The sequence below is a fragment of the Lactuca sativa genome, chromosome 5, assembly GCF_002870075.4.
Source record: "Lactuca sativa cultivar Salinas chromosome 5, Lsat_Salinas_v11, whole genome shotgun sequence".
Taxonomy (NCBI): domain Eukaryota; kingdom Viridiplantae; phylum Streptophyta; class Magnoliopsida; order Asterales; family Asteraceae; genus Lactuca; species Lactuca sativa.
Genome location: NC_056627.2, coordinates 266,468,760 through 266,485,504, shown reverse-complemented (window position 1 = coordinate 266,485,504; position 16,745 = coordinate 266,468,760). Strand labels below are relative to the sequence as shown.

The 16,745-nt window shown below is 39.8% G+C and overlaps 1 non-coding gene across 1 annotated transcript; it reads right to left on the bottom strand.

Moving 5' to 3' along the window:
* Positions 1-1,664: 1,664 nt before the first annotated feature.
* Positions 1,665-1,861, bottom strand: LOC111892961 (U2 spliceosomal RNA). Its single transcript, XR_002850744.1, has one exon. It is a non-coding gene; the product is annotated as a U2 spliceosomal RNA (small nuclear RNA).
* Positions 1,862-16,745: the final 14,884 nt, after the last annotated feature.

The window sequence follows — 16,745 nt, the reverse complement described above, 5'->3', positions numbered from 1 at the left end:
AAACACCAAGTTCTGTTACATAAAAAGTAAATCGCATGACGGGCGTGTGACACTATGAAATCCAAATAATGATTCAATTAATACAAAGATAAATGCTACGATTTTCGTGGGTGAGGGTCTATCGTTGGTGGTTTAATGACCTTCATTGTTTCCCATTCAGAGGAATTGAAGCGGTGATGGTGTGTACCTCTATGTGTCGGAGTTATATCAATCGTATAAAAATATCTTGTGATGTAGTGGCCCCATTTATGAGAATTATCGGATACCCCACATTGTATCTGTACGTGTCAAAGTTTTATCGATTTACAAAATTTAACAAGGTGGTATTGGCATTGCGAGATGAAGCTTCTATTTGGCGTTGGTGGGACAACATAGACAACATCCCCTGAAGCTTTCAGAAGTAAGAGGGACGTTGCCGTCATATCTTCACATTAATTGTCTTTCCGACCCACTGGGATCCAAAGCTTGTGGGGTACCAGGATAATCATACAAGTTGATGATAAGCTGGACCGAAGAAAAAAAAAACATGTGATGGTTTCGAAGAACAAAAATCCCTCAATGTCGTTAACGTCGTAGATAGTTTTGTTTAACATGAGGAGAAGTCCAATTACAATATGTTGGTGGAATTGTTGATATAGAAAAAAGAAAATGTAGTTTGTTTATGTATATATCAGTGAGTGTTCCCACATTGGTGTTTGAAGGATTCCAAGACGAATTTATAGATCCATCTTGTAGAGGGTTCATCACCGGGCCTGGTAACGTTTGCCTGTAACCCAAGTGGGGGTATCAAAGTGGGTTGGATTATGATTTGGTCCAGTTTGGTTGGGTCTGGTGGTGTGTAACTTGACTTGCCCGTTCCAAGTCGAGAGTTGGTTCAAGTGGCTTGAGCGAAGGCTTTGGGTCTCTTGGAACCTAGAGAAGGGGGCAATGCGTTAGGCTGGCTTCACAGAGCTGCGACAACCCCTCGCTTCTGACAGTGGAAGGATTACAAGTCTTGGCTCTTCAGGCCTATATTGCCGACTAGTCCGACTCAGATGGACACCCAATTTTTACTTCAAACATTTTTTGTTTGTCAGAGTGATAATAAACCTTGTTTTGTTTCATCTCCGGAAGAAAAATATATATCATTAAAAGCAACTGGTTTTTGAGTCTCTTGTTAGTTACCGTATTTGTAACATGAAAGAAATCCATAAAAAGCCAGGTCCATGGTGGAAATTATATATGGGAGTGGGTTCACATGAGACAGCAAAGACTTTGAAATCTTTAAGCCTTTTAAAGTCTAAAAGTTAAGTCAAATCTATGAACATTGACCTGAGCATTGCGCCAGGCAATCCAAAGTGTGGGGTAGCAGGATGTAGTTATACAGATTCATAATAAGTTGGACTAGAAAGAAACCATTTCGTTGTAGATAGTTTTGTTTGACATGAGCAGAAGTTCAATTACAGTAAGTTGGTTTAACTGTTAGTTAAAAAGAAAATTTTAGTTAGTTTCTGAGTGTTCCCACATTGGTGTGTCAAGAATTCCCAAGACGATTTTATAAATCTATCTTGTAGTGAGTGTTCCCACATGGTTGAAATTAGGGGAGTGGGTTTCATCTTTCTGGCACTCTGTTAACTAGTAACTAGTTTCTGCTGGATTGAGTCTAAAAGTTGAACTGAGTATTGGAGGGGTGCGCCGGGCCTTGGCTGTAGTGTAAGACCAAGGCGACGCATGAAGAACCCCAGCAGCAAGCTACTGTAACGGGCCTTCCCCCATAAAAAATAAGATTAATATCGAGTGGGCCGATGGCCCACATATCAGATATTAAACTGATAAGAACAGATACTACACTTGATCTTAGCCAAAAGGCCGAGAAAGGTATGCTTCTTACTGCTGTGGGCTTCCCCTTTTGTACTCGCCTCCCTCTTGCCTGCTTCCTTCATTCACCCGATGTGGGAATTCGGATGCATAACTCACACTTTCACTGCCATCTCCCTCCTTCCTAACAAAAACAAACTTCAATGGAGTATTATTCTTTTACTTCTTTACTTTCTCTATATATATATTCAAATCAAACTTACACTCTACTACTGCATATGCATATGTGTTTATGATTGCATTGCTTTTTCTGTAGTTTAAATTCACTCAATGCCAACAAACAAAACAACTTCATTTCTTGTTGTGATGTTCATAATTACTGATCAGTTACAAATGACTCCTTCCACTCATGTATATACCTACTCTCCATTTAGTTTTATACTATCACATATCTAGCTATTAACTAAATTTATAACCAAACACAATAACTAATGGACAAACTCAAACTAATCAGATAACTCCAACTTGTTAAAATCCCTTCTATATATCAAAATATATAGATGTGTTTTTAATCAACATATAACCCTTTTAACTTGTTTTGCTGATAAAAATCACATAATATAACTTGAAACCATATAATTTTATAATCTAACACATTAATTTCTTATTCGTTTAAAAACCAGACATAAATTATTTTCCGGGCAACCGTTTCGTTTCTTCGTTACGTCGTCCTGTGCTTCCCAGGTAACATTCAACCTTACATTATGCTTCCCGTAAGTCTTCACTGTTCCTTTCAAAGATACTATCCGCTTTTTCAACCAACATGTCCCGCTCTTCTCATCGGCTTGCTATTTGTCATTGGTGGTATCACACTATCTTCACCTCCTAACATCTTACAATCACTTCCGATTCGATTCTAATATTTATGGGATGACTTTTAATGATCTAAACCCGAACAGATGTATTTAGATTAAAAATATTAATATGCTTACACACATCATCCATATCCTAGTAACATTATATTCAAATTTAGTCAACGGATGAAAATGAAAAATCCATATTCAACAATCAAAACTCAATAGTCATTTTTTTTCCATTTCTGATGTTTATTTTTCATTTGAAGGGACATAAGGTGCTATAATCCATGTTCTAACATCATCACACCACCACTTAAGCCATTGATTTCAAGTAGTGGATATCAAGAGGTGAGTCTCCATTTCTGATGTTTATTTTTCATTTGAAGGGACATAAGGTGCTATAATCCATGTTCTCCTCTCATTCTCTCTAGCTATATCTTGTTCTTTAATAAACGATAGGGATAATCTTAAGTGCTTACGTTATCATAAGAATTGATCCTCTTACTCATAACTTGTTCCCCAAACATTGCTTTTCGTCTCATATTAGTGTTACCCAATTCAGACTTCATTTCACAACAGAGGTCTTTAATTACTTTACCTAATTTATAGCCCTAAGGCCATATAGTTATAACTATAAGATATGACAGGAGGAGATTAAATAGGTACAGGACTTGTACTTTAAGTTCCACTTATCGGAAAAAAAACTCTATTGGTATTCCGGATGATATTCTCATTAATGATTCACATGATCCTATAGGTTCCTTAATTGAGTTTGTATATCTTTCAATTTTAGAGAACTATAGCGATATAAATTATTTCCATGAAAGAGCGATACTTGCTCCGAAAAATGAAGTTGTCCAGGAAATAAACGACCGTTTGCTTAAGAAGTTTCCAGGAGATGAAGTTGAATATTTAAGTTCAGACAGCATATGTGAATCCGAATTTCTCCATGATCAATTTGATGCAAATCTATACTCTCCTGATGTATTAAATGGTCTCAAAGTATCCGGTTTACCAAATCATAAGTTAGTTTTAAAAATTGGTGTTCCAGTAATGTTATTGAGAAATATTGATCAGAAAAACGGCTTATGTAATGGCACAAGACTACAGGTGTTATCATTGGGCAAACGTGTTATTGAGGCACGTATAATAACTGGAACTAATATTGGAAATCGGACTTTTATTCTAAGAATGTCTTTAACTCCATCAGAAAAAAAGATTCCCTTCAAATTCACAAGAAGACAGTTTCCTTTGGCCGTATGTTTTGCAATGACTATTAATAAAAGTCAAGGACAATCGTTATCAAAGGTTGGTTTGTTTCTGAAAGATCCAGTTTTTTCACATTGACAATTGTATGTTGCCTTATCTAGAGTTCAAAGCAGAGAGGGATTAAAATTATTAAGTTTAGATAAAGAGGGCAAACTCACAAATAAAACTTCCAATGTTGTTTATAAGGAAGTTTTTCGAAATTTGTAGCCAACTTTTTTGTAACGTCGTTTTATTCAATTTTAGCAAATCACACTTAATCCATCATATTACTGTATTTTTTTATAATTACGTATTGTTGTATTTTATGTTAATTTAATTACACACATTGGTAATGCATCATTTGCATATGTCCAACAAGAATCATGCATCAAAAAAAAGAGTTTTCAAAAATCTTCATTCCGAATTAAATACTTCTCATTTACTTTGTAATTAAATACTTACAAATAAAAAAATTTATTGAAATATTCAATATTACAATTTATAAGTTATCAAAATTATTGAAATATTATTTTATTAAATAATTAATTTTTAAATTCAATTCAAAAACAGCACCTGTGGGTTCCACGGGTTTTAACCTAGTTTATTAATAAATTAGTTATTGTTTTATGCTGTGATTAGATACATCGAAAGTAGTATGATTTATTAGCATTAATTATAAAATGAACTTATGTTAAGAATAATCAAAAGTAGTATGACTTATTAGCATTAATTATAAAATGAAGTTATGTTAAGAATAAAACCGAAAACCACTTTTCGAGGGACTCTTTGCTTGTATATTACTATATTTGATTGATGTGTTTTGTAATTTGTTTTGGAATTTGATAAAAAGATTAGCAATACTTCATATTAGTTTTTTTGGTTTATATTTGTAGTATGTCGTAATTTTAAACAAAAAATTTATTTTGTTTATATGGTTATGTTTTTAAGTTTTAATTTCGGCCCCCTCAATTATTGTGTCCGTGTTCCGTCCCTGCAGACAATTGTGTTGATCTTAAGCAAGAGTTGTACATTGTGTGCTACGTTTTTGAACTCTCCCACCTTCGAACCTGCTGAATTTAATTTATTACGAAAAAAATCTTCTCACCAATTTGCGGATCCTCCTGTTAATCACAAACTATTTTTATACCACAAATAACAAGTTGCATGCGTCTTTCAATTAAGAATACAGTTAACGTACTTTGTGTTTCCATCCCCTTCAATGCTCGGTTAAATCTTAGCCTTTTGAATAACATCTAAAGTTTCCAATTTCTTTTAATCATGAATTTTTCTCAAAATATTCAAACGGTCCCCCGTGACTTTTGGAGTGGCATCTCCTTGATCAATCTCACAAAGTCTTCCCTGTAACATATTCTTGTCATCATCCTTTTCCATTATTTTTGTCTTTTTTCCCCAAATTTTGATAAATTCTTTAATTTTTGGGTTATTGTCGTAAAAACTCTTTTGTGTTTGGTTTTAGAAGGTCCTTAAACTAGTTTTTGTTCATTTTAAAGGTATAAACTCACAAATCACCTGTTTAAAGGGAAGATAACCTCTTGTTCTCGCTTAACATATAAAGTCAGCCAAAACTTAGACGACATGGCATATGTTAGGCCACATGGACGTTGACCTTTGTTTGACTCTTTTTATAATCAATCCCACGTGTATTAGATAATCTCTATTTCTTTTTCGTCCCTCCTGACGCCACCTCCTCTTCTTCTTCACGCCACCCTTTTCCCTCACACCACCCTTCGAATAAAGTTAGGACTTAAAATCCCATATGAGCGAGTTAGGCGAGTGACCAAATGTCCACCGGTAATAGGACTACCTGGCCTAGAATTTACTGCCTTCGTCCCTAAAAATATTGCAAGCATGAACGAAAGGTTGCAAAAGACTTCGGGCGTGATTATGCTCCAAAGGTAAAATAAATTTTGGGAAGACACCTTATCACCATGATGTTTGTGGTTAATGGTGAAGGAGATCAAACGATGTAAAAATATGTGGATGTGTGACTGAATTTGTCCTTCACAAGCATCTCGTTAACTATACTCATGATTGGAGATGGATCTCCAAAATTGTATGTCAACCAATCCTATCGTAAAATCCCGAAACACCCTTGTAGAAATAATATAAAATGGGGTGATTGTGTTTCTTCTTCAGTATATAACCCCATTCTCCAAGCAAATTAAAGAAGGTTGCATTCGCGATAAACGCCTCCCAAACGGAATGTAAGGACCCGGTTGTATGTCGGGTTGGTCGTCCATTCTTCAAAATTGATCGTGGCAAAGAATTCAACAGATATTTCTCTATAAACAAGCTCTTGAATAGAAAACAAATTGCATCACCCGTTGCATTGAAATGTGAAACCTTCCTTAACAAATAATTTTGTCCAATATCTTTCCACTTCCGCAACCATACCAACCCCACTCAACCATGACCAATCAATCACGGGAGCTAATGCAAACTCTCAATTGTATAACCATCCAAGCTTGTTTGAATAATTATGGAGCATTGTTTGTGAAATATTTCGAGGAAATCGGTATAACGGATGGATACTTAGAACATCGGTTTGTTGGTCTTCCAGAATTGCACGGTGTAGTCCCATGGTACCTGAAAGATTAACAACAAGAAAAATAGCAAAACCACCAAGCAAATAAGCAAATAATAGAAAACTGAAAACTTAGTGCCCAATTTTCACGTCGTGGTCACGAAGACCACGTCGTGAAGTCGGTTCGGGATGTGAATGGCAGTCGGTCATTCTTTGGTCAAATCGAACTTAATTTCATGTTTGGGGTTTCTGTAATCTGTTATTCTAAGGCTTTTCATCACACATGCAACATCTAAATCGCATAAGATTGAACTAATTTTGACAATTACGCTTCAACACAAACCCTAAATCTAAATGCCTAAACCTTTAAGAAATTAATACAATAAAGAATGGAGATCTTACCAAAATCGATTAGGAGATTAAGCACATAATTAATACAATAAAGAATAGGAGATTAAGCACAGAATTAAGAAAAAGTTGAAGAAATCCGACACAAAATCGAAGTGTAGGGATGCTACTATGTTCATGCGAGAGTGAATGTTAGAATGTGATAGTCCAAAGTTGAAGTCATCTAAGTTTAACTGTGCCCCCCCCCCCCTTTTTGAATTTTTAAACTAGGTCGTAAAGGTGAAACCTCACGTCGTGAGTTTTAAAACGTTTGTAAAATCATCGGGAAAAATTACATTACGACGACGTGGGGTTTATTCCACGTCGTGGTGTCGAGGTTTTTTGACTAAAAATTATTTTTTTTCTATAAAATTTCAACACTCTAATAATTTCAACCTCACACATGATTTTACTGTTTTCTAAAAATTAAAATGACTTCGATGATTATTTATCCCTAAAAGTCAAATATAAATGCTAAAATAAAAAAGTTCAAAAATGAAAAGAAAAACGCAAACCGAGCTCGAGTTGCCTTCTGAAAAGCGCTTCTTTTTATAGGAGTCATGATGTAGCACTTGGTTCTTGGTACGTATTCTTGTATTTAATTCTTTAAATGATTTTCAATTTTGGCCTTGGACTCGGCGAGTCGAAGGATTGACTCGCCGAGTAAAAGCAGGATGAGACGCGGAGTATAAGTTGTGGACTCGGCGAGTCGGGTCCCGGACTCGGCGAGTAGCCGCTGTCTGGACAAAAACCCTAATCCAGGGGTTTGCACCCTATTTAAACGATCCTTATGCAGCCTTCATCACTCCTTTATGCTCCCAAACACCCCTCACTGAAACCCTAGCCGTTTTTGAAGCAATCTAAGCCTTATTGGTGGATTTTGGTGCTTGTGATCTTAAGAAGGAAGGAGAAAAGCTTAAGGAAGCAAGTAGAGATCAAGGGAACCTGAGTTTGTGCACCTTCTTCAACTCATTGAAGGTAAAAAGTTGTAACCTTGCTCATTCATTTGTTAGATCCCTCTTTGGGGAGGTTTAGGGCTTTTATGAGCCATTTTTGGTGGTCAACCATGTTTGCAAACATGGTTGGGGATTTAAGCTTCCGAATCACATCATGAAAGGAGTCACTAGGCAGATTTGGGTTGCTTTTGCACCCATGAAAGGTCCCATGTGCCATATGAGCTTATTTTATGTCCTTTTGAGCTCAAAGTCCCATGCAACCACATAAAGTTTGTAACTTTACGTGCTAGATCGATTGTAGAAGCATGGATCTATCTTTTGATCAAAGGATGTACATCATAAAGCAAAGATTTAGGGTGTAGATGTGACCAACTCGGCGAGTCCATTCTCGGACTCGGTGAGTCTAGGGGGTTATGTTCCATTCTGTTGAGGGTCCAAAGGACCCAGTTGAGTGTGGAAAGGTTTTTAAGGGGGTCCCCGGGGAGTGACCCAACGTTTTGGACTAAGCCATTAATCTGAAAGTTCATGAGACTCAGCGAGTGCATGAAAGTGCTCGGCGAGTCCAAGGCAATCTTCATAGATATCGACGATTTGTTCATCAACTCGGCGAGTCGAGGACAGAACTTGTTCATCAGATGAAGGTGGACTCGACGAGTTGTTCATCAACTCGGCGAGTCGGATGAGTTTTCACGTGACCTTCATATGAGAGAAGAACCCGTCGAGTTGATGGCCCAACTCGACGAGTAGGGTCGGATGAAGGACCATTGAGTATCAGTTGGGAAGAGAACTCAACGAGTCAATGCCTAACTCGAAGAGTAGATACGAGAGTAAGGACAATCGACTGGATATGGACTCGATGAGTTGGCAAGCCAACTCGGCGATCCGGGTCAACTGGAAGTTGACTATGACTTTGACTTGACTTTGGTTTGGAATCGGTCAGGGGTAAAATAGTCACTTTACCCTGGGAATTTTATCATGGGAATAGTATCAATGTCTGATTAAGTGTTTTATGGAAATATAGCCGAAGGATCACCGAAGCAGTAGTCAAACATTTGTGAATCAGCTTTTCAGCAGCCAACCTTTCGAGGTGAGTTACCTTCCAGTAGGGGTGGGTCTAAGGCCACAATGTCGGCCCACCAAAAAGGAGTATTTAGTAGATGACTATCTTCATGACAATTATCTTGGTTTGGTTATGTGCTTTGGTTACGAGATATGCCTGTATGATATGTTGTGTGTGGTAGGAGTTAGTTTTCTCTAACATCGGTCTCTAGGACCGTAGGGTAGCTCAGTACACAGTTATGCCTGACTTTATGTTCATATCTCGTTATTGTAGGCTAGTGATAGGGGGTGAGATAGTCCCCAGTACCGGTTGAAAGATACCGATGAGGCTTACCGGTTGAAAGATACCGATGACGATTATCGGTTGAAAGATACCGATGATGATTACCGGTTGAAAGACACCGATGGTTGTTACCGGGTGAAAGATACTGATGATATTATATGTTATGTGGTATGATGGGGGAACTCACTAAGCTTCATGCTTACAGTTTTAGTTGTGGTTTTAGGTACCTCTTCGTCAAAGGGGAAAGAGTCGGCGACGTTGTGACAACCCAAAAATTTCCGTTAGTTTTAACGTCGAAATTAATTTCGTCAAAAAAAAATTTAGCCAAATTTATCCCGAAAATATTTTTGACCGGATTTAAACCCGTTAGAATATTTTAAATAATATTCGTCAAGCGAACCAAAATTAAGGCAATATAATTTTAAAATTTGCCGTGATTAATAATAGTTGTGAAAAACCCCGTTCGCGGTTGGTGTCAGGTGAACCCCAGCCAGGCAATAAACTCCACCCTATATAAGGGTGGAGTGGGTTTCATTCCCACTTTTTTCCCACCTTAGACTCTCTCTCTACTTTCTCTCTCTACAAAACGGGTTTTGGTCAAAAATCACCCCTTCGAGCTTCAAATCGGTAAGTTAACCTTCTTAGCTCGTTGTTTATCTTATCTAGCTTGCAAATTCGTGGCCTAATCATCCAAAAACCCCCAAGAACATGAGTTTACGGTCTTGGGAGCATCCCAAAACCGTAAACCCCTTGGAAGTGGGTTTTGATGCCCAAAAACCCTCCCAAACACTTCTAATGCTTAGCAATGACTTAGAGGCTTACACGAAAGGACTTAGAACACCAAAAACTTGCATTTTGGGGAGTAAACATGAGTTTACGGTCTAAGAACATCCTTAGACCGTAAACCCATATTCATGGACCATAAACACCTTTTAAGGTGTTAAACTACCCCTCAAACACCTCCAAAAGCTTCCACGAGTGCCTAGAGCCTTGTAATCCTTCGTTTGATACACCAAAACATAGGATTCATGGACAAAATGAGTTTACTACCGTAAACTCATGTGTTTAAGGTAGTAAACTCCCCAAGAACATCTTCTTAGATCGTAAACACCTTTCCAAGGTGTTTAAGTGCCCTAAACACCTTCCTAAGCTCCTAAAAGTGACCAGAACCTTACATGCATGAGTTAGAGCCACCAAACAACAAAATAAATGGCCAAGCATGAGTTTACGACCGTAAACTCATGTGTTTACGGCCGTAAACTCCTCAAGGAGTGTCAATGGACTGTAAACTCCTCAAATGGTCCATTTTGAAGCCTTAAACCCTTCTTAAGCCCTAGAATTGAACCTAGCCTAATTCCACAAGTGTTATAAGACCTTAATGCATCAAAGAACACACCATCCATGAGTTTACGGCCGTAAACTCATGGGGATAAGGTCTTAGGGCCATAAATTATATAAAGAGTTTACTCTTGAAGAGTAAACTCCCTATCTAGGCCATACACACCCTTAGATGTTACCCGGGACACTCCTAGCACTTGACCAAAGTGTTTTCCGCATTTTAGGATGCGTATACGTGTTTAATTAGTATTATAATTACTAATTGTATGTAAACATATGTCAACATATGTTAATAGGTCACTAAGTGTGTTTAAGTCTTTACTTGACACCGAGCACCCAACCGACACTTTCGTTCGATCCGCTTACATCAGGTGAGTTCATACCCCTGAATTAACCTTTTAAATGTTTTTACATGCTTTTATGGGGGGGGGGGGGAATACAAGTTAAAACATGCTAGTTATCATATCAATCACATGTGATTGATAACCCGCATGCACAAGGATTTATTACACTGTCAACTGTGTTACCGATACTATAAATGGTTTCCAAAACGTCTTTACTTGTTCAAATCTTTTCACAAATTGTCTCTCACGCTGTATGTTTTACTTCAAATTCAGTTACAACAGTATTTTAAACAAAGGTTTTCTTTACTTATATTGTTTTATCAAAGTTTTATAATCAAAACTTGTTTATGAAAGATTTTCAAGGGTTTCTAAAGGTTTTCAAACTTATTTTACAAAAGAATACCATGTCATGATTTTCTTAAGTGTAAAGGTTTTCCAAAGTTTTCATCAAAGTTTTCTTCCATGTTTTTATACTTCTACTTCGTTATGCCTCTACTTCGTTAAATGCTCTTACTTAGTTAAACGCTTCTACTTTGTTAACGCTTCTACTTCGTGAAACGCTTCTACTTTGTTAACGCTTCTACCTCGTGAAACGCTTCTACCTCGTTAAACGCTTCTACTTCGTTAAACGCTTCTACGTAGTTAAATGTTCTACGTCGTTAAATGTATGCTTGTACTTGTATAGTTATATAAATAATGTTTAAAGGACTTAGCAAGGCTAGTTCTCCCTATTTTCTTTTCCTCGTTTGGATGTGGTCTGGTGGGATCGGATATCCGTCCGAAGGCCGTTTAATCATTAATTATATATTATGTATACATGTATAGACATAAAGGTTTACATCGGTCAATACATGTTCCTTGGGTAGCAAGGACGCCCTCCTACTCGTCACTCATAGATAAGAGACACTAGTAACTATTATAGGAATAGTTAGGAAGCTCTATTCACTCTTTCTAGCACAAGAATTCCACAAGAGTCAGTTCACACGCGAGTTCATATCATTTCTCCAGCGCCTCTAATAGAATTCAGAATCCGAGATGCATCTTCAAGACACGGATCTCCCCGTTGTCGATTTGGTAACCAGAGTCTCCTGTAGGGAGAACGGGAATTGTGTGTATAGATCTATACGGGACTGACACACCCGCACCCTGACTGCTAGCTACAGTCCACGGCCTACCAAGCCAAGGGGTGACAAATGTCATATTTACACCGACGCTTGCAGGGCGTCAAGTACTCTAGTGTCGATCAGTATGGTTACGAGTATCTCTATGTTTACCTTATAATTCATGGCCTTAAGGTAACGATAATTAACAATGTATGCTGGAAGCACACTCTTAGAATTATTCTTTGTTTTAGACCTTGCTAGTTGTATCTTTCATTTGATATTGTCTGGGGTCTGTGTTTCGTTGTTTTAGACCTTGCTAGCCGTATCGTACATTTGATACAGTTTGGGGTCTGTGTCTCCTTTTGTTAGACTGAGCCAGGCGTGTCGTTCACTTGATACTCTCCTGGAGTCTATGATTTCTTTGCCTTAGTCAGCAGTATTTTCTGCTGAGGCATATGTTATTTTCCCTTGTATTTTACTAGTGATATTCTCCTACTTTCTTTAAAGTCAAATACCGTATTTTGGTAATGATAGTATTTCAGGGAAAATTACTCTTTAAAACATAACTCTGTCAAGTCTTGGTAAAAGACTGCTTTTAATTAGAAAATATAGGATTTTCTGGAAAGGACTCTAATACACCGTTGATTCTAAACTACTACTTTTATAAAGTTATTTTGAATAAAATGCTTACTTACACAAATGACACTAAATACTTATGAACTCACCCACATTTATAAAAATGCTGATACTCGCTTCAAAATAACTTGTATTCTCAAGTCAGCAATAGACAGGTACATCCCAGGAGCTTTTGGTGAAGACAGTTAGTACCAAGCTACACCTATATTATTACTTGTATTTCTTTAATGTCTCTATGAAATGTAGACCATGTAAAACTATTACTATTAATGCAATGGTTGTTGTACTTTGATTACTATACTGCATATGTTGTGATACTTGACATGACGTCATCCACCCCAGAACGTTTCTGCCGTTCACGTTTTGGGGTGTGACAGACGTAGCGGCGCATCACACACATGGTTTCCGCACTGGATTTTCTGGGATCGTACTCTGGTTTTCTTTGTTTCCGATGACATTGTTTTGAGACGTAACCTTATGTTTTATAATTAATGTAACTTTGACAATGTTTTAGTAACACGCTTTATTACATGTTAAATTTTAAAAATGAAATTTTTGGCCTCGAAAATTAGGATGTTACAAGTTGGTATCAGATCCCTGGTTTGAGGGATTCGGACACACCCTCGGGGATGTCTGGACTCAAACCGAGGGGCTAAAAGAATTTTTACAAGGAAAATGGTTTTCTAAAATTCAAAATGGGAAGTTTTAAGAAAGACGAAGTGTGTGATGCGTGCGACCGGCCGGGCTCAAGTAAGTTTCCCCAAGATACCCATACTTGTTATGTTATGTTGTATGGTTTTGATTCAGAAAACTGCATGCTGGAATAGAACTAAGGATCTAGGAGGATGCCTTATGTGCCTGATATATGATTCTGAGAATTGCATGCTAGTTAGGGCTAAGGATCTAGGAAGGACGCCTTATATGCCTGTTGTCTGAGTTGTATGCTACGACTGTTTAGTCAGTAGTAGGATGGCATGTGTAGGTTATGCCTGGTTTGGTTACTCAACGCACGAATGCTGCTTGCTTTGTGCTATGGGGGTTCTGGCCAACTTCGACTAACTAGTGAACGGATATGTAACAGTATCCGCAAGCTAGTTAGGGGGACGCGGTAAGGACTCCTAATGCAGCTGATGGCGGGGAGTAGGTCAGAGAGTGCCCTAGGGAAGCCTAGGATGTGATCAGAGGGAAGAGCATTGGTGAAAGGGACTTGGTGAAGTCAAGGCAACCCTTGAGGAAAGTACGAATAGATGTGGAAGGTAGTATGGGCCCGTACTACTGAAAGCAGAGGATCTGTACTCGATTCAAGGAGGGCCGAGATGGAACCTGGAAACTTGGAGAGTGTGTGAGACCTTTTGAGGGTATATATGATCTTGACAATTGTGTTATTATTTTCAGAATGGTGGTCACACGTCATGGAGTAGGGGATCAGGATCTGGTTCGGGATCGGGTTCGGGAGCGGGATTTAAGCGCGTCGATGATGGGTTACGCGAGTTCATCGCGTCTGAGATTACGATAGGTATCCTTGAGGCGACCCCGGTCATTTTCGGGTCGATCAAGGAAGGGATTATCGAGCTGATGGAGGATCGCCTTCGGGCATTCAGGAGTGATCTGGCATCTAGCCAGGCGGGTACACGCACATTGTCCTTTAAGGACTTCCGTGGGAGTGGTGCGCCGGATTTTCATGGGGTGAAGGACCCCATTGCTGCTAGGAGATGAATCGCAAACATCGAGTCTGCTCAGCTGACGAGCTTCTGATCGGAAGGGTCGAAGGTCCGTTTCACTGCAGGTTGTTTGAGGGATAGAGCCAGAGATTGGTGGGAGTTTATTGGCGACACGTTGGGAGCCCCAGCCATTGAGGCTATAAAATGGTCAGATTTCGTGACCCAATTGTAACAACGCAAATTTTCAAACAAATTTTTCATTTTAAAAATATATTTACTTCCATTCAAAACAAGGCATAAATAGTTTAAGTATTCTGTCAAATACAAATAATCAAAATCCCAAGATCATAAAAGCATTCTTCAGTGTGTATCGATCACGCCGGGCGCCTTCCCACGGTCCTCGCTAGTACCTGAAATACATGCACAACAATTGTAAGCATAAATGCTTAGTGAGTTCCCCAATATACAACTTACGCACATACGCCTTTCCAGGCCCTGACCTTCCGGTCCATGTGTCTCAGGGGACTTCCGTCCCTGCTGGGTAAACCTTCCGGTCCTACCCACGCCGACCTTCCGGTCCATCACACAACATATCGCCTTCCGGCCCATAACATATTGCCTTCCGGCCCATAATATATTCGCCTTCCGGCCCATAGCATACATAGCACATATAACAAATAACTTACCACGTATAGCATACATATCACATATCATATCCGACCTTCCGGTCACACAGTCAAACCCTTCCGGGTACAGTATAGTGAGAAGACTCACCTCGTAAAAGCTGAAAGCTAGCAAATCCCGAAATGACTCGTGCACAATCCGACGAGCTACAACCTCCCTATAACACCACATATCTCATTAACACTTATATCTTCTAAGTGTGACTATCCCTAAGAAGTCAGACTTAGGTCAACTCTGGTCAACGGTCAACGGTCAACTCGACCGGACTCGGCGAGTGCCATGGCGACTCGGCGAGTCTAGACGTCCTCCAACTCTCTGAGATTCCCTATCTACTCGTCGAGTATCCTCCTCGACCCGACGAGTTACTTCTGGAAGAATCGCGGGGCCACCCCGACTCCACTCGCCGAGTCTGATGAACAACTCGGCGAGTCCCAGTGAATCTTCAAGCTACTCGCCGAGTCTGAAGAACAACTCGGCGAGTCCATGCCATGCAGACGAGCAACTGCTTCCTAAATTACGTATGGTCCCGAGATATACAATCATGGGACTTTCTGGACTTCTAAACATCTTATTACTGGGGTATAAACGTCTGGGTAATAACATAATAACCCATCTACTCACTAAATGGGTTTCATAAACCCTAGATTCGTATACACATCAAAATAACAGAAATGGTCCGAGTATTACCTGAAAACGCACTCTCTGTGTCCCCCAAACCTCAGGACTCGATCCTCCATGATATTCCTTTGGCCAAATTCTTCTTCTTCTTGCCTAACAAGTTCCTCCAAGTTCCAATAGCTTTCTCTCCTGCTCTAGACGTCCACAACGATTAGGGTTCTTCTCAATCGACCAAAAGACGGACAATGACGGCCTAAGAGGCGTTATATACGATCCAAAACCGAACGGTTAGGGTTTCTGCTGAACAGCGTCGACTCGCCGAGTCCATATCTGGACTCGTCGAGTCCAGTCGCGAACCCGCGACCAAGTCTGCGATCCTACTCGGCGAGTCTAGGCTCCAACTCGCCGAGTCCCCTCTTAAATCACCCCCAAAAACATAATTTAATAATACCTGAGATTCCGGGCTGTTACACCAATTCAGGGATGAGTTTGAACCAGCTGTGGAGCTTCAGCAGCTGGCCAGAGAGCTCTTGGATATGAGACAGACTACGGAGACTGTGGCGGAGATCACCGCCAAGTTCCGGGAGAGGGCCTTGTTGGTGCCCCAGTATGCGGGGGATGAGGATATGAAGAGGACCCGATACCATGACATGCTACGGGCTGATATTCGGGAGCATGTTAGTTTCTCTGCTTGCTCTACCCTGGATTCCATGATTGCCAGGGCTAGGGAGAGAGAGATTAATTTGGAGCACATACGGAAGAGGAAGGCCGTTGAGGGGCAAACGATGGGGGCTTCGGGGAAGAAGCCCAAGGGACCCGATGGTAGGCCAAAAGGCCAGTCAGGGCGGGACCGTTGTGGGAAATGCGGTCGGTCACATGAGGGAGTTTGTCGCACTGGGTCGGGTTCAGGATGTAATAAGTGCAACAAGGTTGGGCATTTTGGCAGAGATTGTACTGCCCCTACTTCTGCAATTCAGACATCAGACCTGATTTGCTTCCATTGCAATCATAGGGGCCATAAAAAGGCCAATTGTCCCAGGTTGACAGCAGCAGCAGCGCCGGCAGTGGTGCCAACGTCAGCGACAACATGGGTTATGGATGGACGGAAGGTCAAGTCAGAGGCTCCAGTGGTTCGGAGCCGAGCATTTCAGCTGACAGCCGAGGAAGCACGCGCTGCACCCGACGTGGTGACGGGTAGGTTTCCTTCCCTTTGATTTATTAGTATGATG